The 22,714-nt window shown below is 33.6% G+C and overlaps 1 protein-coding gene across 10 annotated transcripts in view; it reads right to left on the reverse strand.

Annotated features, from left to right (window-relative positions):
* Positions 1-22,714, reverse strand: part of LOC106875319 (uncharacterized) — a 606,879-nt gene that overhangs the window by 184,904 nt on the left and 399,261 nt on the right. Inside the window, exon 3 of one of the 10 annotated variants that reach the window (XR_016243165.1) lies at positions 15,390-15,559. The exons of 8 other annotated variants lie outside the window; for them this stretch is intronic. The gene's annotated coding sequence lies outside the window, so the exon portion shown is untranslated. Of the gene's footprint in view, positions 1-14,709; positions 15,560-22,714 lie in introns of those variants that run through there. One more of the 10 variants, XR_008264906.2, reaches the window with a different exon arrangement.

Raw genomic sequence — 22,714 nt, forward strand, 5'->3', positions numbered from 1 at the left:
GCAAGCATTACATCAATTTGGAGAAAGGCGGTGTATTTCAAATTGATGTAATTCTTGCATTGCTCGATCAAATGGAGCCGCCAGAAACGTCCGTAATGCACTGACACTTGGATATCTTTGGTAATTATTTGCTTTATATATATATATGTATACATTTCTTTTATTCTTCTATTCTTTTACTTGTATCAGTAATTTGACTATGGCCATGCTGGAACACCATCTTTAGTTGAACAAATCGACGTCCGGACTTATTCTTCGTAAGCCTCGTACTTATTCTCTCGTTTTATTTTGCCGAACCGCTAGGTTACGGGGGCGTAAATACGCCAACATCGGTTTCAAGCGATTGTGGGGGGACAAGTACAGACACACAAATGCATACATGTGTATATGTATGACGGGCTTTTCCGTCAACCAAATCAGCTCAGAAGGCTTTGGTTGTCCCGAGGCTATAGTAGAAGATACTTGCTCAAGGTGCCACGCAATGGGACTCTACCCGGAACCATGTGGTTGGGAAGCAAGCTTCTTACCACGCAGCCACTCCTGATCCCATATATATGTTTGTGCGCGCGTGTGTGTGTGTGTATTTATATTTACAAAGAGGGAGATGAATAGATAGATAGATAGATAGATAGATAGATAGATAGATAGATAGATAGATGTGTACGTATGTACATACATATACGTACGTAAATACATATATATAGATTGAGAGCCAGAAAAAAAGAAAGAGATAAATTGAGAGAGAGAGAAAGAGGGAGGGAGAAAAGCAATACTGCAGTCTGTTGTCTAGAATAACAATCGTAGTGAAGTTTAAAGAGCACGAAACACTGAAACAAGATTGTTGATGAAGGGACACAAATAAATAAACGAAAGGGAGGTAAACAAGTATTATCGAATTAGCGAAGCACTCTCTACATGAAGACAAACTTTTAGTAAACTTATCGAGCAATGAAATGGACTTATAGATTGCATTCAAAGATGCAGATAAAAATCATGTACGTATTTCTCCCAACTTATCGGCTTATATTGTAAAGGATATAGAGCAATTCACTACCAACAAAATTCACTTAACGAAACATTGAAAAATTCTTTCAGAGTGCTACATTAGCGTCAGACATTTGATCATGTCACAAATAGGTGATCCTAAGACAAACAAACTGTTCTATTATAAATGGTATTGATCCTGCATTGTTTGCTGCAAATCGTACCATTATAAGTTAGAAAAACCGAATATGTTATACTTTTTTTCTCTGATAAAATTTCGTAACTTAATCGCATATCGTTTCTAAATGCACTTTTTGCTTCATTGAAGGATTTGTAAACTGTGTTTACAATTCTAAGTATAGTAAACACTTAAGAGGTAAAAGCTATAGTCAATATGTTACCGAATAAGTAGTTAGGATGTCGGCAGATTCTAGAGGGAAACCAGCATCGCGCCATGACTAAGAACACACACGCAAAAAATCCAAATTTCAAGAGTTTTAAATAGATACTACATTCGGAAAAGGAGTAGATGCATCATTTACTGATACTCCCTTGACAGACTAAATGAATGCAAAGACGTCATCCACTGAATTTTAAAATTCTTTGTACAGGTTTGGAAGAAAAGGAGTAACCGTATCGTTCGTTATCATACTCTACATACTCTAAATCAAGATGGAGATTTTAGAAAAATCCCACACATATTCGGGGTATGGAAACCCCTAAATTGAAATACATTCTAATATAATGCGCAATTTAATTAAATGTTGACAACCGTAATATTGATTATCCCTGGATCAGCTCTGATCGAGAATACTAATGATCAACGCGCCCCATCCTTAACAAAATTTTGTCAATTGTATCTTTCCTGCTTTTATTTTAATGTGTGCAAAATATAATTTTTTGCGAAAGATTTAGATGATGTTACTACATATTCCAAATGTTCCATCTTTCTTTCTGGTGATGATGTTGTTGCCGCTGTTCTCATATTTTGCTGCTTCTGTTGTTGTTGTGTTTTTTTTTTCGGCATAACGCTGATCAGCGCTGATCAAGTATAAATATAATCAAAATTTCAAGTGAGGTCATTTGCTCTCTTTAATCAAGCAAGGTTATCGGTGACTGCATTCTCAAATGTATTCTTTCATTTTGAGGAATTCTGGACGGCTATTTCTAATGAGCTTGTACACGTTTTCTCATTCCTTGTTAAACCGAACATTTAGAGAGATATTTAAAAGAATAAATTATTAATAGGGTATAACCTTTCCCTATCAACACACCAGATTGGTATCCACGTATGTCAGTAAACGTTCACAGTAGACCAATATGCTCACCGAAAAAATATCACTATTCTTCACCAGTTCGGAGTTACAATTTTTATCCTAGTTCCTTATGGAGAGAATTCCTTAGAGGAATGGCCTATTCTCCCATTTTCATTCTAAGATATCTAGGTATAGGAAGTAATTGTGAAAATATACGAGACAGTCCAGTAAGGGAATTACACATGTATATAAAGCCTGTACTTACATAAAATTAGATATAAATGAACTTACAATGACCGGTGAAGTGTTGTACATGATGTGGTCTCACATATTTTGATGGGTGATATTTGAAAGTAAATGAAGCTATTACAGAATACATGGAAAAATTACAGGATACCATTTGCCTGTTATCATACGAGGGCTTGCTGAAAATTTACTGGCTTTGAGGAAAAGAAAATACACGAAGATCAGTTAATTATGATTCTATTCAACATATTCTCCTCTCAGATCCGCAACCTTATTACAGTGTTCCTTCAGTTTTCCTAAGCCCTGTAAAAGAACTCAGAATGCTGAACATCTAAACAGGCCTTTCCCGATACCTTTCAAGTCAGGAACTTTTCAGTACCCGGTCATATAATATACCAGAGTCCAATTGGCCCTGTGGAGACCATATAAGATTTTGCTAAATTTTATCTCAAATTAATAGGTTATACTTCTATAAAGTATAAAGTATTTTAACAATTTTCTCTATATACAATTCCTAATGATATCTAATCATAAAACTATAATACGATATTTTAAATATTGAATGACTACAGGGCTCAAGTTGAATAAAATAAGAAGTAAGAAGTGATATAAAAAGGACAATAGATGAACTCATTACTTGAAAACGCTTACAGGTGCTATTCTACCGTTGCACTTCTACACACTTTCAGAAGAAACCATGTAGATTTCAACCTTAGGCATGAAGTACGAAACATCGGAAAGTGAATTAGGTTGTGCATCTTTCGAGATTACTTCATTGATAACAGTTTTATAAACATATGGTTGAGAATCGCTTGTATATATATGCTGCAACAAAAGCAACTGACTATCGCAAAGAATGTGTTGAAAGACATGAATTTGAAGTACGTCACGATAACAATTTTCAGGTATTTCTTTACTTAGTGAATGTGGTGAAATTCAAGACGCGTATTGTAACCTGATGTTCTTGACAGTTATGTGTCCGATAAAGAAATCATTCCTAGAAAGCCACATGAGATAGGACAAAATCATACATTGTTAAGAATTTATTTTACAAGTAGAAGGCAAGAAGAAAGATTTCATATGAGATTATAATTATTGCAAGTTAATATTCTACACAGACACACACACACACACACAAACACACACACACACGCACATACACACACGCACGCACACACACACACACACACACACACACACAGATATATGAATTCTATTTTAATGTCTTGTGTTTTCTTCTCAGCAATTAATTTGGTGATTAAAGAAACCATTTATTACTCTTTTTTCTCAAATGGCGATATTTTTTATACATGCATAATTAATAAAAACAAAAATCGGAAAACATTAGAATTTTATTTCGCAGGGGGACCTCAAGAAAGAATCGATGAAGCTCTATAAAATCGCATTGTCCATATTTCTAAAAAAAAAACTAAATAAATATATAATATAAAAATTTAAATAATATAATATAAAAAGATAGAATAATGTTTCAAAAATTATTAATGTTTGTCCTGCAGTTTTATAATGATCAGACCTAAAGGTGTTATTGATTTTTATGTTTTTGTTGTTTTGCGAGATTTTCTCGTTGTTGTTGTTGTTGTTGTTTTCTTTTTGTTATTTGTACGTGAAGGGGTGAGAGCTGTGTCACATTTAAAATATTAGCAATATTAAGGATGTTGCGAAGTCGTTTCAAACGGAAACAGTAGTTCCGTCTCTTTTAGTTATCATTAGATATTTGCATAGTTTAATGGTGAACACCATTAAAATTGAAGCATCATCATCTTCATCATCATTGTCATCATCAGCAGCAGCCATCGAATAACTTCAAAGCGAAGAAATCAGTTATTATAACTCACATGTAAGGACACGTAGCTAAGTGTCATTATATGCAGATTGAGTCAAACCACATATAAATCAATTAGAACTGTGTTTTCACCCACTCATTCTTCTACGTTCTGATTTCTGTTGGGTTTCGATGAAAGAAACAAACTTCAAACACATAAATCGCCAAAGATTGTCTGTCTGTGTTTGCTTTGCTTTGATAATTATTTCATAAGAAATTGTATTAATAATCATGTTGCGGAGGCATTGTGAAATAAATTTCTCTATGTTGGATGTTATGAGGGACGTATTTAAATATTAAAATGGAAAAAAGTTGTTAAATTCAAAAGTTGGTCATTATTAACAATCCGAACGTTTTCGCACATTAGTAATATTAGATAACAGACATCAGTAAATTAGAAGAAAATAAGCAACTCGAAATGAAGGAAAATAGAATTCAAAGGCTCCTGAAAAACAAAGTCAGTTATGCCGCAACAAACAACTTTGTTTCGACTGACGAAGTTTTCCCTAATTAATAATTTTGAGGAAGACGAAATAAGTCACCACGGGATTATTAATAAAACTCTCTAAAATCGTAGCACGTGAATTGACACACTGCACAGAAAACACTGAAATTAGTCGTATATAAAAATAAATATCAGTAATAATAATCGATAGAATTAGGATAAAGGAATCAGTCGTCAACAGAAATGTGTGACTGCCAGAGCAAGAAGATTAAGTCTTCTGCTGACGACAAATCTCTTCATATATCAAAACAGATAAACGCAACAGCTTCGATTTGAGCATTTAAATATATGCAGCAACTTGCATATTCCATTGTAACTTTTTTTCGGAATATTGATTCCTTTTCGATAGACAGGAGGCAAATATTTGCCTGATAGTTTGAATAAAATTCATTTTATAACAGCTACACATATTATGGGTCCCCGACGGGAAAAAATGCACTGATGACCGAAACGGGATTTTGAGATCAGAAAGTCACACAAAAAGGCAATGAATTAATAGCAATTTTAGAGTGGACGGTGTTTATTTTGCAGTGTTGATTTCAATTCCCGTCAAGGTCAGTTTCACTTTAGTTAATTTTGGCGATAATACATATACATATCTAGGGCTATAGGCTAGCGGAATCGCTAGAGCCTCGGACAGAATGCCTTGCTGGTTTTCTTTTGGTTCTTTGCGTTCTGAGTTCTAATTACGCCGTGGCTTACTTCGATGGTCACGTTCACATAAATACTTATCCCGTGTGTGCTTTTAGTGGACTCCATATTGTTGTATGCATTCGATCCAGGTCTCCAGTTTGATGTTGCTAAACTCGTAAGTCTTAAAATGGACGATGGGCACTACCTCCCCCCCCACCAACAGTGAGTCATAAAGAAATAACAATAATGGTAGTAAATAACTATTTTTATATTTTAGCAGAAGTCGAACAACTTTGCAGGAGAGGGTTAACCTATTTGATCAACCTAGTATTTGACTGCTACTACATATTTTGTCCAATGCGAGAACGATTCTAACAACTCGCTACCTAAACAATAATTATAATTTCTAGTTTTGGCACAATGCCAGTAATTATAAGAGAAGATGTTAGTCGATTCAATCTACTCCAGTGTGAAATGGTACTCTATTTATGGATCCAGAAAGGATGAAAAGCAATGTTGACTGCATGAGGATTTGATCTTAGAATGTAAAAACCGTAAGAAAAGCCGCTAATTCTATGTATTTTGTCCGACGCGATATTCAGGCAGCTCAACGCCGTAAGGATTATAGTAGATAATGGTTTCAAATTTTGCCACAAGGCCAGCAAGTTTAGGGGATTGGGTAAGTCGATTACATCGATCCCAGTTACTTATTTTGTCGACTCCGAAATGATGAAAGGCAAAGTCGACATCGGCGGAATTTGAACACACAAAGTAAAGACAAAATAATGATAATATTGAATAATAAAAGATATTTATTGTATCTCACTAATAGCTTGGTGTTGTTATTAATATCAATTTCTCATATTAACTTACTGCCGAAATTTATTGTAATTGTAGAGAATTATTTAATGCATCGTCCTCAGCATATGAGTATTTCTTAAGCGAGTCAAACTGATCACTTGGCCCGCAAGAAATAGCAGCTATGTATTGTTCAAATCGCACGACATCATATTTAAAAGGGAATAGGATTATGATCATAAATTCCTGAGACGTAGGAAAAGATGGGGATCTTTTTTAAAACGGGGGCCACATTTTTCATTAACGAAACACTTTGAAACTTGGAACACTGGTAGAATGTGTCATATAAAACATCTTTTTCTCTTAGTCTTCTTTAAAAAAAAGAAATCCATAAGTCATTCCATGTTAAAGTTGTCGTATTTCTGTAATTTCAACCAATCACTGACGTCCATTCAGCCGATATACATTAAGTGCCGACTACATAAACAAACGATTCTGAAACAATTAACCCTAACCCTAACCCTAACCCTAACCCTAGGGTTAGGATTAGGGTTAGGGTTAAAGCAAATTTAAAATGAAAAAAGCAAATAAAACGAAGGTATGGAGATTAAATACGCTTTACACCGCTTAATGAGTCAAAGGAGTAAATGTAAACAACTGAATACTTGTCAGTGATTGGTTGAAATTATCGAAATAAGACAATTTTTTACATGAAATAAATTCGAATACAAAAATATTTTTCTGTTCTATAAAACAAAATAGATAAGTATACGAAGTTTGAAAGTCTTTCCGTACCAAAAACACTACGTAAAACATTAATGAAAAATGTGGCCCCCGTTTTAAAATAGATCCAAAGATGGACTGACCCGGATGGAAATCAACTAAAATTCAGATCTGTTCTACGAGATTTGACATGGAGCTAAACAAGAACAACAAGAGCAGCAAAAAAAACGACTTAATATATCGATCTCAGCGAAATTTGAGCTCTGAATGATAACGAACGTGAATAAATACCATAATGGACTGCTTTTCCGTGTGTGACAATGTTATCCTCAGCTAGGAAAGAATGTGACATGACTGTGAAGCTGCCTCAGTGGAGTAACGCCTCTGGCTTTCGGTTGAGTACACACATAAAATAGGACAGCTCGACCTGTGGTTTTATAGCTACATCAACCAGAACAACAACTACTACTACAACAACAATAACAGCTGTGAAAATGTTTAAAAATAAAAACTCATGCTTCATATTTTGCTCGCCATCACCTGACTTTAAGGAGGTGGATTTGATTACAAATACGATCTAAAGCCCTATATTTATTACACTGTTATCAAGAAGGCTAGCGTGAAAGATGAGCAACCTAATTCACTCTCGGGCTTTTCTTATGTCATGCCTAAGGTTCAGAACTACACGGTTTCTTTTGAAAGTGTGCAGAAGTGCTACCGTGGAATTGAACATGTAAGCATTCTCATGTAATGAGGTTCAGAACTATACGGTTTCATTTGAAAGTGTGTAGAAGGGCGACTGTGGAATCGTACCTGTAAGCGTTCTCAAGTAATGAGTTAATTTGTCGTCCCTTTTAAAGTATGCAAGCGAATATTACTCTATTGCAAAAATTAAGCAAAGTCCCCGGTTCTAGACTGTTTTTCTTTCAATCTGCTACCAATCTCGGAGCCACTAAAATACCAATGAGAGCTTGCACTGAGCTGTCTGTCAAAGTGATAAAAATATTCTAGCGTTATTCAGATATGGCGGAACTCAGAAAGCAAACAAAATATAAAACTTACTAAACAGGGTCTGTGAGACGTTTTCTAAATTTAATGTAAGTTTATAGTTTATGGGTGTCAATAATACGTAGAACACTAGCATGGAGTGTACACATTTTTCAAGCATCTCCCTCCATCCATATACATCACTCAATAAATCTTGATTTAATGCTTCAAGAATAAATCAATATAATTAAAAAAATACATGTTGCCTTCTCATATATACCGTTAAAATACTTAATTAGGTAATATATACATCTAGGAATATATGCACTTATTTATGTAATTAAGATTTCACACAATCATGGCTTATTATTCTTTCTAAATTTTTTTTTATTCTGGTATGAAATGTAACATCTGTCAATATGTGATTTCATTAAATGTTGAATTATGCTTTTTTATATGATTTTTAATTAAATAATGATATATACAACAATATACACGTGTGCGCATGTATATATATATATATATATATGTCTTCTCGTTCCTATATATGTACATGCATATATATATATATATATATATATATATATATATATATATATATATATATATATATATATATATATATATATATATATACATGTATATACATATACATATGAATACATACACACATACATACATACATATATACAGATAGATAGATAGATAGATAGATAGATAGATAGATAGATAGATAGATAGATATACATATATATATTCACTACATGTTCTTAATATGCAATTATAATGCATATATGTATATATATATGCTTATGAATACATATGTTTGTCATTCTTAAATTTCTTAAAGTTCTTATATAAAGTCACATGCTTGTAAAAATGTGTAGCAAAAAGTTCTTTTACGTGAATATATATATATGTATATTTCTTTATTCCTTTCATTTTTATATATGTACATTTAAATGTACACATGTACAGTATGCTAGTATGCTTGAATATTTGCATATATATGCATGTTTATGTTTCTGATGTTATAGATTTGTTTACCATTTATGTCAAGAACACAAAGTATGTAAATACATATATAAGTAATATATGCAAAAAAAAAGATGTACTAAAAAATACAACTTATTGAGTATGCGTACAAGATTAGTTATTGTATTTCTTTCCTTCTTTGAAAAATATAACGAGAAGTTATTAACAGAAAAATTATATGTGGTGACAGCTGTCTTTATCTTTAAGAATCAGGTAAGATTTGTTGCGATACAAAATATTGCAGAAAGAAATAAGAAACAAGCATAAAAAAGGAAGAAAATCGGTAATGCCACAAAGAAACAGCAGTTATTTTCGTTGGACCTAACGTAAAAATATCTACGTGTGATATTCGGCTTAAGAGAGTGTGAAAGGGGTGCAGTCGGGCGTTGATGTGTGAAGTGGTGTGGAGAGGTCGTGTGTTGTGTGCAGTGGTATGAAGTAGAAAGCAGAGATTGGAAAAGTAAAATAATTCAGACCGTATGGAATAAAAATGAGGAATCTTTGGAATGCATAAAGATTTAGCAATATGTAAGCGCAGATGAGGGAAATACTAAGTCTACAACAGAGAAGATATACAATATAAAGCAAGAAAATGACAAAGTGAGAGGCAGACTGAGAGAGAGAGAGAAATATTTCAGTGAGAGGAAGTGGTTGAAAGAGACGTACATATATAGACTATATAGATAGAAACATAATTATGAACAACTGTTTAAAAGTATTTGTGTGTGATGGGAAGAAAAAGACAGAATGAAATAAATGAAACAGACGAAATGTGGACACATCAATTTTCTGGTGCTTTGATGGTTATGTTATTCCCATTTGATAGTTATCACAGCTGTTGTGGTAAAGGAAGCTGTACGGTCAAGAAGACCATTAGAGAAATATTGGAAACTGATGAGCCATTGTAGGCCGAACATATTAAATTACCCAATGGCAACCGCGTCATTCTGCTAACAGACATTTAAAGATGGATTTTCTGTGGGATTTTTTGGCTGATTCTTATATTTTTTCGTTTTATTTATTTTGCTTTCTTTCACGTAGCAGCAAGACAGAAGATGCAATTTGACAGTGAGATTTTGGCATGTCGGAGAAGATTAGGATATTTCACTCAGAAATCATTAAAACAAGGTTTAGAGTTCAAAATCTACACGAAATATACATATACATGCGCACACATATACATAATACATATATAATATAATATAATGCATTATATTTATAAGTATGTATGTAGGTATATATATAGAAATATATCTGTTAATATATATATATATATATATATATATATATATATATATATATATATATATATATATATATATATATATATATATATATATATATGTACATGTGTATGTATGTATATGTATGTGTTTATATATATATATACACGTATATAATCGTAAATGTGCTTATACATATATATATGTATGTAAGCATCTATGCATCTATGCATGTTAAGAACGTGTGTATGTGTGTGCGTATGTTTATATATATATAAACATCTCTTCTTTTTTACACTTTATGTAGGGAAAATGAGTGAGAGAGAGAGAGAGAGGGTTGAAAAAAGTGATTCTCCATATTTGTAAGTATGGGAATACGTTATCCGTCTCAATATTTTACTGAAAATATCAACGGACGTGGAAAGGGTCATTATATTTCTATGTCGATGCTGATCTTGCTTATTATTTTTGTTGCTTTTATTGCAGTTGTTGTTCTTCTTTTCCTCCCCCTCTCCTCGTCTTCTTCCTCCTCCTTCTTCTTCTTTTTATTATTATTATTATTATTATTATTATTATTATTATTATTATTATTATTATTATTACTAAGGCGGTGAGCTGGCAGAATCGTTAGCACGCTGGGCTAAAGATTCGGAGTCAATTAAATAAATACTACTTACGCACTGGGGTCGCTGTAATCGATTCAATTTCTTCCTCCAAATTTCAGGCCTTGCCCTTACAGTAGAAATGATTATAATTATTATCACTAAAGCGGTGAGTTGCAGAATCTTTAGCACGCCGGTCGAAATGCTTAGCGCCATTTCGTCCGTCGCTACGTTCCGAGTTCAAATTCCGTTGAGGTCGATTTTATGTTTCATTTTTCAATTTTCGGGCTCAATAAAATGATATAAGTTCAGTACTGGGGTCGATATAATCGAATGTCCTTTCCCCAACAATTTCCAGGCCTCATGCCTATAGTAGAAAGAATTAATATTATTGTTTTACTTCTCAGAATGTTCGGTCTTGTTTGTTCTGGTAGGTTCTGTGAGAGCGGAGAGCAGCTTGCAGTCAGAGACTTTTCACAGAGCCTCTTTCCGCGCATTTTAAGGTTTGATACTTGGTTGTTAATTATCGTGGGAGACAGTCAGCATTTAAGTACCTTATCATTATTATTATTATCATCATTATCATCATCATCATTATTGCCTTAACACAGCTTCTAACGCTGGAGATGTATTACAGTAACAGCTATTCACTACCAGTGAATTAAGGTAACACCTCTTATTTTTCGAGCACCTTCCGGAGTATTCGAGCAGTTACAAGCAGTGTTGTTTTCTGCAAGTGCTCCACCTTTATTGCAGCCCTATTTTTTCCACGTACTTCTCGAGATTTTTGCTCACTGTTCCCAGGGCTCCGACAATTATTGGTACTACTGCTACGCTTTTCATCGACCACAACTGCTTAACTTCCCAAGCTAACCTGTCATATCTCTCAACTTTTCTTTCTTCCTTATAGCATACCTTGTTGTCAGCTGGGAATGCTATATCTATAATCCAGCATAGTTTGTTTTCTTTCAGTCAGGATCATTATTATTATTATTATTATTATTATTATTATTATTATTATTATTATTATTATTATTATTAATTATTATCATTATTATTATTATCATCATCATTATTATCATCATCATCATTATTATTATTATTGTTATTATTATTATTATTATTATTATTATTATTATTATTATTATTATTCATTATTATTATTATTATCATCATCATCATCATCATCATCATCATCATTATTATTATTATTATTATTATTATTATTATTATTATTATTATTATTATATGTCTGATTTTGCTTTGTATTTGTGCAAGTTGACTCCAAATGTCACCCAGAAGTTTCAAGAGACAAGTTAAAAGCTCATGTTGGTGTTAGATATTCCTTCAGTCAAACCCTAATGTATTGAATACAGAAGGACACATTGGATACTAGAATTCTAGATAATAGTTCCAGATAACCTATGTCTAAACAAAAATGAAGGGTTGAAACATATTTGATCAAATATCTACTTAATCGGGGTTGAACTGGATCTAAACATGAACAAAAAAAAAATCCTTATCATGAACAATAACAACAATAACAGCTGCAACATTGATGTTTATTGTGTTAACCTCCGATGGTTGGACAGCATAACTTAATTCGGTGCTATATGAAGACGGAATATTAAGTTAGAATCTTCATAAATATTGCATTAGTGGACGCAAATTCAACAATACACAACACTGTACTTCACTGGACTGTACTTCTGCATTTATAAGACAAGTGCATTCCTTGTTGCCAATAGTTGCAGTTGCACCAAAATAAAACAAGCGACGAAGCAAGCGTGACCATCGAAAAATAGCGGTCGAATACCCCGCTACCACAAATCTCACGCATCAGCATCTTAACATAGTAACGTGTTACTTAAACTCTCCCACTGCCACCACTACCAAACAAAACAAAGTTATATGATGTATTCTAAATTTGATAGCAATTGTCGTGATGGTCAAATTTACAACGTCTTTAAGCATAAATTTGTCAGCTTGATCAGTGCTGGCCCGGCGTAAACAACAACGACCACAGCAGCAGTAGGTATATAGAAATAAAAGGAAATATCATTGCAATATTTTTCTTCTGCAAATAATGACATATTTCTCACAACATATACCGAAGTATTTACACATACGTATACATAAGCATACACGCAAAATGGCTTATATAAAGAGACGTTGGAAACGATAAATCTTGTTTCACGGTATAATACATGGAAATTTTCAACTTCATTGAAACTCTACAAATTTACTCAGCTCAACATTAGACTGGTAAGAAACTATTAATTTCATGTTATCAGCAATCTATCATACAGCAAACGGAGCCTTATCACAGAAGGAAGTTCCTTGTTTCTGATCATGCAATATATTTATACTGAAGTAGTTATTATTTAGCAATCACTCCAAGCATACCAGGTTGATTAGATTAACATCACCGAAATATATGAAGTTAGAGGGCTCCGTAACGCATTGACGTGTACGAGTATCACTTAAGGGTATTATCTTTATGCAATGTCTCTAACAGACATCGGCCGGCTCCTCTCAACTCATACTGATGGGAAGATTTGAAATCAATATTCTAAACTGTAAAATAATTTGTCATTGATCTATATTCTATACCATGGATATTCTTGTTGCGAATTACATTCCATAGATATTGATACTTATAAAATGATGCTGTATATATTAATATTTATGTTCCATGCGAGTGAAAGTAAAGTAAAATTATTTTAGCCATGGACATATCGATGGACAGGAAGTAATATATACTGGGACTACTGATCCCTTAAACCGACAGACTACTGATTTGTCTTTCGACAGACTACTGATTTGGTATAGTCGTTAGAGGGCGATCGTGGCTGTGGCATTTATTCTGGTGTTGTAAGTTCAGATTGTGGCTAGGTAAGCTTTGCCTTTTATCATTTCAGGATCGATACAGAATACTGCAACCCAGTACTTAGAGTTTATTGTGCTTTTCTCCTCTTTCTGAAAGAAATATGCATTCAGATCTGAACGTTGACACGCTGAATGCTACATAGGCGACACAACGACTATGTTAGTTGTTGAAAAGCCATGAAAAGAAGAACAGAACTCCTTTCAATATATAGTGATGTTCTCCAAACTAACAAGTGACAACTGAGAAATAACCACAATACGAGAGAGTAATAGTAAATTTTAAACCGAATAATTACTGCACAAGAGGCATGACGACAGAGAATTGTGGACTTATCAAGGATACATAATAAAATATCAACTAGAAATGTATCTCATTTCTCTAGAAATAAGCAACGTAGGTTAAACCATCATTTGACAGACTCCAACTATTACATATTTTACTATGTCAACAATAACCATAATGAACTTTAACAATAAGTTATTCCCAAGAGAATTTTGAAAATATAATTAATATTAGAATACTCTTTAAGGTAGTGAGCTTGCAGAATCTTTAGCACGTCTGGCAAAGTTCTCAACGGCAGTTCATGGCTTTACGTCCGAGTTCAAATTCTACTGAGCTTGACTTGCGTTTCACCTTTTCCAGGTCGATAAAATAAGTACCAATTCAGCACTGTTATCGATGTAATTAACTTACCCCTTCCCCCGAAATTTCTGGTCTTGTGCAAAAATTTGAAACCAATTTCAGAGTAGCCTATTGTTAGTAAACTAACTGCGGGGTATGTATTGTAAAAGCTCATTCGCTTTGCTGCTCTCATAACACTGAGATACATGTTCAAAAATGTAGATTGAAAAAAATACCTGTTAACTAGTTGATAGATGGATTCCATTAGATAAAGTATCCCTTCATTATCCTATTGTCAGAGTAGTTGTTTTGTACGCAGAAATTTTCTAAAATTCTTTTTCATAACAGACATGGCTATTGTGGACGAGTAGAAATTTTTATTACATGCACTACGCATCCGTTAAACAGGTTTCATTGTTTTACATCTTTTAGTTATTTAGCCCTATGTCAGCCCTGATCTGGTAGATCTACAATGAAAGTCTATTCTCGTAGTTTATAACATCTAGGGCAGCATTATCCAATCTGAAAGTACTTTTTCTACAAGACAGTGGCATGCGATTTGACGAAGATTTTGGTTGATTATTCTCGCAGGTCACATAGTCTTTCGGAGCCAAAGTGTTTATGTAATCGATTAGTTGTTCAGATTTCGAAGCTACCGGCATATGACGATATAATTGTATGTAATCTAGCTTTATATGCTTATCATGCGTATTATTATGTAGTAAAGACTCCATTAATAATGGGCAAATATTTACAGCCAGATTACTGCATCACCTAATGTATTTTGTATTACCTTCTGAAGGTATATAATTTTTTTATATTTTTAGTTGATTATATGCTTGTCAATTTTATGTTGAGTACTCTCGGAAAGGGAATTTCTATCCTTAATTTTTCTGCTATTCTTTAGTGTTTATACATTTCATTTTTCTACACAAAATATATATTATTTAAAATCTGTCAGTTCTTTCTCCAATCTTATTTTTGAAGATTTACTGAAGCTTTTAAATTGTAAAATCATAGAAATTGTGTAATTTTCGTCTTACATGTGGTTGCAAATTCCTATTTGAAATTCCAATAATTTCTTTCTAATGGTAAAATTCTTTGGTTCACTTTTTTTTCCCATCTATGCTGAGTTGTTTTGCTAATCTTGGATTGTTCACAATGGTTTCCTAAGTTACTGCATAATTTAAGTCAGTTATAGTTTTTGTGGTTGCTATAGTAACAACAAAAATAATATTAATAATACTGATATAATAATAATACCAACGATAATAATAACAATGAATCATTTATTGTTGCAAGGCCGACGAATGGGAGACATTACTAGAACGAATTTCAAAACATGGATAGCGGGGTAGGATACATTTGGCATAAAAAGAAAACAGCTTGGGATGTGAAGTAATTTATCGTGTATGAAGACATAAGACAGAAACTGACATATAATTGTAAGATAAAAAATATAAATATATATTTAAAAAAACGCTTACCAGGGTGGTCTACCTCGAGTATAAAAATTAGGCATGCAAGCATAAAATAAAAACAGATTTGAGAATGAAATATTTAGAATGATATTACTCCAAAAGAGGTACACATATCTCATACCGATGAAGGAAATTACACCTCTGATATTGTTGAATATCAAGGGCAAATTTTCTTTCGTAATAGTAAGTTCATACCAAAAGCTACGTCTGTTCAGTACAGATCCATTCAACCTGGCCATACACACCGCTCTCTACATTGTTACGGCATTTTAGTTGTCGCTAAATGTTCAAGTGAATTACTAGAAATAGTAGCCACTTTGTACAGTCGAACATGTAATTTTGACCTCGAAAAAGATAGACACATCGTTCAACCTAGTTCTATATATTACATAAAATAAAAACGTGAGTCACGAAAATGTCTTTCGTTGTGGTTCTTTCCAATCAGGATTTGTGTTAGATTCAAGAACGACAAGAACAACATCAACAACAACAGATTTCAGAAAAAGTACGGGAGGGCAGCACTATCTCTCCATGCTCAACATCGGTCCTACGTGATACTTGAAATAGTTGAGTAGGGATGAACAGAAGAAAAAATCTCTGGTATTGCTGATATTATTTTCTATTATTTTTAAGGATGTGAGGTTTGCGAGGTTTGCGTGTAAGACAAAATGCTTAGCAGCTTTGGCTCTGAGTTTTGTGTTAAAATCCAACCAAAGTCTACCGTTCATCGTTTCCAGTTACTAAACAAATACCAGAGCCAATGTGATTGAGTAACACGTTTTGTACCAAAGATCGAAAGCAGTATTATTGTTATAATTATGACAGCGGGATGGGCAAATTATTTGTGTATCGAATTAGTTTGCCGTACGTTCTGAGTTTAAATCCCACCAACGTCAATTTTTTTTTCTTCCGCATCCAGAAATTAGGATGCGATCAAATACTGGTGTCCATGGTATCGTCTAACTCCTTCACTCAAAAATGATGGCTTTCTACCTAAATAAGAAGTTAATATTAATACTATTAACAGTTGCGGCAAGCTGGCTGAACCGTTAGTACGCCGGACAAAATGTTTCGCGGCATTTTGTTCATCTTTACATTTCCGTTCTCCCGAGATTGACTTTGCTTTTCATCTTTTTGGGTTCGATGAAATAGACACCATTCAAGTACTGAAGTCCACCTTATCGTGTTACAGCTATTCCATAAACTGCTAGCCTTGTTCCAAAATTTGAAACTACTATTATAAATTTCTCTTAGGACATTTTTACGTTATGGCGTTCAGGAGAAAAAGAACAATATAACAGTGAAATAAACTTGCAACATAATAAATGGATAAAAGTGACTGCTTTGTCACATCGACACATTGAAAGAAAAATAATGAAACCAGTAAATAGTGACTATTAGCGATAATGGTAGAGTATACAGCACATGACGTACAGAAACTGCACTGAGTGAGGGTAAAGTCGTCAAAAATTTCTCTTTCGATTTTTGTGTTTTTTAAATTACATGTTAATAAGTCAATAACTCTCAGAAATTGAACATCCATGTTTTCGGATTTAGGAAGTCAGTATGACAAAGTTGAGTAATCAAGCAACATTACGTTCTTTCTCACCACGTTATTAAGTAGGAGAGGAAACGAAAAATATTGCCCTATTTTAGTGGCGTACGATGTACATTTTTATTTTTAAATTAAAAATATTCGTCTCATACACTGCCTTCCAACCTGCGAATTACGCACACATATAAGATCATCTAGCTTTTGAAATTTTAATCTTTCTCTTTTCCTTGCGTCAGACTACAGCCATGCTGGGGCTACTCCTTGCAGAATTTTAGGAGAAGAAATCATCGACCCCAGTACTTATTTGTTTAAACCTGGTACCTATTATTCTATAGGTCGCGTTTGCCCAACTGCTAGGTTACAGGAATGTATAAACACTAAAGCCAACTATCAAGTGCTAGCGAAAAGGACAGACACAGACACACATACACCCACATACAAACACACACACACACATATATGTGCATCAGCATGGCCGCAGCTCTAAGCTGAAACTATAAACAATATAATATATATATATACATACACAGAGTTGGCTAAAGTCACCCGACAGTAAATAAAAACCATTTAATTCCAAGATTTATTTTATGTTTAACAAATGAATGAATTTAATAACATCATGAAAATTGTTCAAACTGAAGTCCTTGAGCGACACATTTTCTCATTCGAGTCGATGCATAATTGCAGATAGTATTTATGGAATTTCGATTTACTGTCGGGTGACTGTTGGCCAATCGCGTATATATATATATATATATATATATATATATATGTATAAATGATACGGGTTTCTTTCAACTTCCGTCTACCAGATCCACTTTAAAGTCTTTAGTCGCCGTGAGACTATTATGGAAGACACTTGCCCAAGGCGCCACACAAGGCGTCTGAGTCCAGAACCATTTGGTTTGAAAGCAAACTTCTTATTGCACAGCCAATCCTGCACCTAGCTATTATTTTTCCTAGGAAATTTTCACTTCAAATTAAGATTGTACCGTATATGCCCATGCGCATATGTGGTGACTATACTTGTCTTACTAAGGAAACTCTGTCTTTTCCGTTTACCAATGAAGCAGTAGTTAAAAGTAGCACTGAAGACGGCAAAATTATCCCAAATCATAGCGTCTTTACTCCTAACTCAGCCAGTCGCAGTTGCTGAAGGAAAAATCACTTCAACGTTTTTTACCCACAGTTCTGTCGGTGTATGCTCGAAAATTTGCAGCCATGAAAATCGCTAGTAAGCCCTTGAGTTGTTGATCATTTTTTGCAAATAGCTTTAGATCATCCATGTAAATGAGTTGATTTATATTTTTATCAAACATTTTGTAACCGTATTGTACATCATCGAGCAATTTTGAGAGAGGTATTAAGGCCAGACAAAAGCAGAGTGGTGATAGTGAGTCACCCTGGAGAATGCCACCTGAAATTCTTATATCTCCAGCATTTAGAGATACATTGTCACTGTTCAAAGTCATGATCTCATACTTACAGACAAAAAGTTTCGCAGAGTAGGAGTTATTTTATACATTTCCGGACATTTCTTAATCCAGCTATGTGGTAGGCTATCAAAAGCGTTTTTATAGTCTATCCAGGCTATTGACAAGTTTTTGTGTCGTTTGTGACAATCTTCTAGGATCATCCTATTGATGAGTAGCTGATCCTTACAACCATAAGATCCACGTTATTATTATAATTATTATTATCATTATTATTATTATTATTATTATTATTATTATTATTATTATTATTATTATTATTATTATTATTATTATTATTATTATTATTATTATTATTGCTGTTGTTTTTGTTATTATTATTATTATTACTATTATTAATATTATTTATTACAGATATGTTTCATTTCTTGCAGAAAATTCATAATGCCATGTGATTTTGATACGCACAAATGTTAATTATATGTTCTCCGAATATAAATTCTTTAAGATAGTAATTATATCAAATTTGTGAAACCTTGCATATATTAATTATATTTTACGATTCATAAATTCATAATGTCTCTGTTTTTATGATATCATTGTCTATTTTAATTCCTGCATAAATTCATACCAAACACGATGCCTTTATAAGCCAACAGATTTCGAAATGTTGCATGTATTAGGATTTCCTTGAAAGGGACAAATGACAGAGAACAGTTAGAAACATATAAACTAACCACACACATTCTATGTCAGTGTATGTATACATACACACAAGCACACATACACACACACTCACACACACATATGTATATATGAATGTATACATGTATGTATGTATGTATGTATGTATGTATGCATGCATGTATGCATGCATGTATTTAAAGGGAGTGATTCTGGTAATTTTGCATAGCATATTAGCAGGCCATAAATAAAAGGTGACCAAATATAATATTATGCAACATGAACAAAATTATAATTGTCAAATTTTAACATGACAAATTCGAAGTTAACAAAAGAATTGAAAAGGTGTTCGGGCTAACTTTGACAGTTTGCATAAAAAGAAGATAAAGCACAATATTTCATTCACAAATAGAACTATTTGAAAATCAAAAGAAAATATCAAATAGATTATGGCTAGAAGATTACAACTTGCTCATAGGAGCTGCCCTCAACTTACAGCACATCCTCAAGACGACTCCAGAACTTGGCGCATGCGTTCCTCACTTGTCACTGGGAAAATCTGCGAATAGCTCCTTCATCATAGCCACCAGCGAAGCCATGGTTGGTGTCTTTCTGAACAGCGTCCCATACATAGTAATCCATTGGATTACAACCAGCGTAATTAGGAAGCCAGAAACTGGGGCTGGAGGAGTTGTAGAATTCTCCGACAATCACTTAAGACTCTTTCCGGAAGTATAGCAAGGTGCCAAATATTGCTGCCACATATATGGCCTTTTAATAGCAACCCTCTCCAGTCAAAGACTGACCAGTTTCCAACAGCTACAAATGGTCATCTGAATTTGGCCAAAGGCCTTGCTCAAAGATGTGGGGCAGATTCGCGTTGTACGCGCGAAGCCACAACTTCTGCTGTAACCCTTCCTGCTGGCCACGGCTTCGTAGTCACCATTACAGCTGTCCATGTCAGGTTTCACAATTATTTACAGAGCGCATTCAGTATGATGTCGGCAATTTGAAACCTTGCTCGAATCATCTTGATACGGGTAAACATTTTCCAGTAATCAGATGGCTTCCAGAACTCCATGTCAGTTAATTTTGTCTCAACTACAACCTTAATATTCGTACTCGCCAATGCCATTGACTCTTCAGCAATGCCTCAAACTGTTTCTGACAAAAAGGAGACATAAAATATCGTAAAATTGAGCCCGAACACAGAATATGCCTTATTTGTGCTGTAGCCGATAACCATATTCTTTTCTACTCTAGGTACAAGGCCCTAAATTTTCAGAGAGGGGATACATTTTTATGTGATATATTTTCATTCTAAAAATAACCTTTTCCACTATAGGAACAAGGCCTGAAATTTTGAGGAAAGCGCAAGTCGATTACAACGACTCCATTACGCAACCGGTATTTAATTTATTGATTCCAAAGTGATGAAAGGCAAAGGCAAAGTCAACCTCGGTAAGATTTGAACTCAGAACGCAATGACAAACGAAGTATAACTAAGCATTTCGGCCGGCGTGCTAACGTCTCTTCCAACTTGCCGCCTTAATATACAAACAAATATTAAATATATTTAATACAAAAAATGTGCATATGTAAACATATAAAATAAAGTTCGACTTACAATAGAAATGACATCAGGAATTAAATGGGATGAGCAAGACTTTTACGAGTACAACAGCTGTTAGACTCCTAAAACTCTTTCTCACTCAACCCCTTTAATTCCTGATGTCATTTCTATTCTGTGTAAGTCGGATTTTTTTTTTATATGTATACATATAAAACAACTGTTCGTTATAAACTAAACGAAAACTGCGGAACGTATGTATGTACGTATGTATGTATGTATGTATGTATGTATGTATGTATGCATGCATGCGTGCATGCATTTATGTATGTATATATGTATGTATGTATGTATATATGCATGTCATTATTCAGTTTATTTCAAGATTTCTTGCCACTAGAGAAAGAAAGGGATTCTAACCTAGATCAAAGGTCCCTTCACTGGAATTTCAACATCAACAACAGGGTATTTTTGCTTGTATGTATGTATGTTTGTATGTATGCATGTATGCATGTATGTATGTGCGGATTTGTATGTTTTAAGTATGTACTCTAATGCATATAGTTACATATGTACACATGCTCATATATATTTAAATGATAAATCTGGAAATTTTACTAACTTTTAGAGTTTCAGTCATGGCTTTGGATCTGTAGTCTTCGAATTAGCTCTTTCCTTTCTGATTTTGAGAAGCCTTATTTCTCATGATTGGTATTTAGGCAGTGTGTTACATATCCCAGGGCCCCAATAATTACAGGTATAAACCTGAACTTCTAATCTGGATAGAGTAATTGCAGATTTCTCAATAGTTCAGCATAGGTGTTTTCTTTTACACAGATTTTCAGCTTTATGTCAACATCCGCTGGGCAGCTAATTTCTACAACTGCACAGTTTCTCTTCTCTATCCTAAATCATTATATCAGGTCTGTTGTGCCTATATTTTATTGAGGTCTTCACTGGTACGTTCCACCAGTATTTCTTTTTATTATGAGTGGCTATGGCTTCTACCATATTGTGGGTTTTTATTTCTTTGTCCACGGGATTATCTTTCTGACGGATTTCATTAGAAAGTGTCCTCCCTATAACGTCATGTTTCACTGGTAGATAAATACTGTGATGAGATTTTGGGGCAACTGCTAATGATGCGGGTGATATCTTCAGGATGAACTTCACAAAGTCTGCATCGGTTGTCACATTTTACAACTTTTCCTGCATCTCTATCTCTTTTGTGCATCAGGTGTTTGGTTGATATTTCCTGCTCTTGGATTGCAAACGCATACCCTTCAGAGTGGTAGGTGGTAATCCGGCTATTCATCCATAATAAACTGCTTTGATGATCGATGTTACTATCATCACGGAGCTTTCTAGTAACATATTCATACATAGTCTTCTGTATATATATATATGTATATATATATATATATATATATATATATATATATATATATATATATATATATATATTATGTATATAATGCATATATATGTATGTATCTCTGTATGTATGTATATATGTATGTATATATATATGTCTTCAAATGTTTGAGAATAAGAGTGGAGCAATTTTGAATAGTGATTCACAAAGACTTTGTATATATATCTTACTTCTGTTACTAAGTTTAATGAAAAACATCATTCATTTAAC

This window comes from Octopus bimaculoides, chromosome 9, assembly GCF_046866305.1.
Source record: "Octopus bimaculoides isolate indiv1 chromosome 9, ASM4686630v1, whole genome shotgun sequence".
NCBI lineage: Eukaryota > Metazoa > Mollusca > Cephalopoda > Octopoda > Octopodidae > Octopus > Octopus bimaculoides.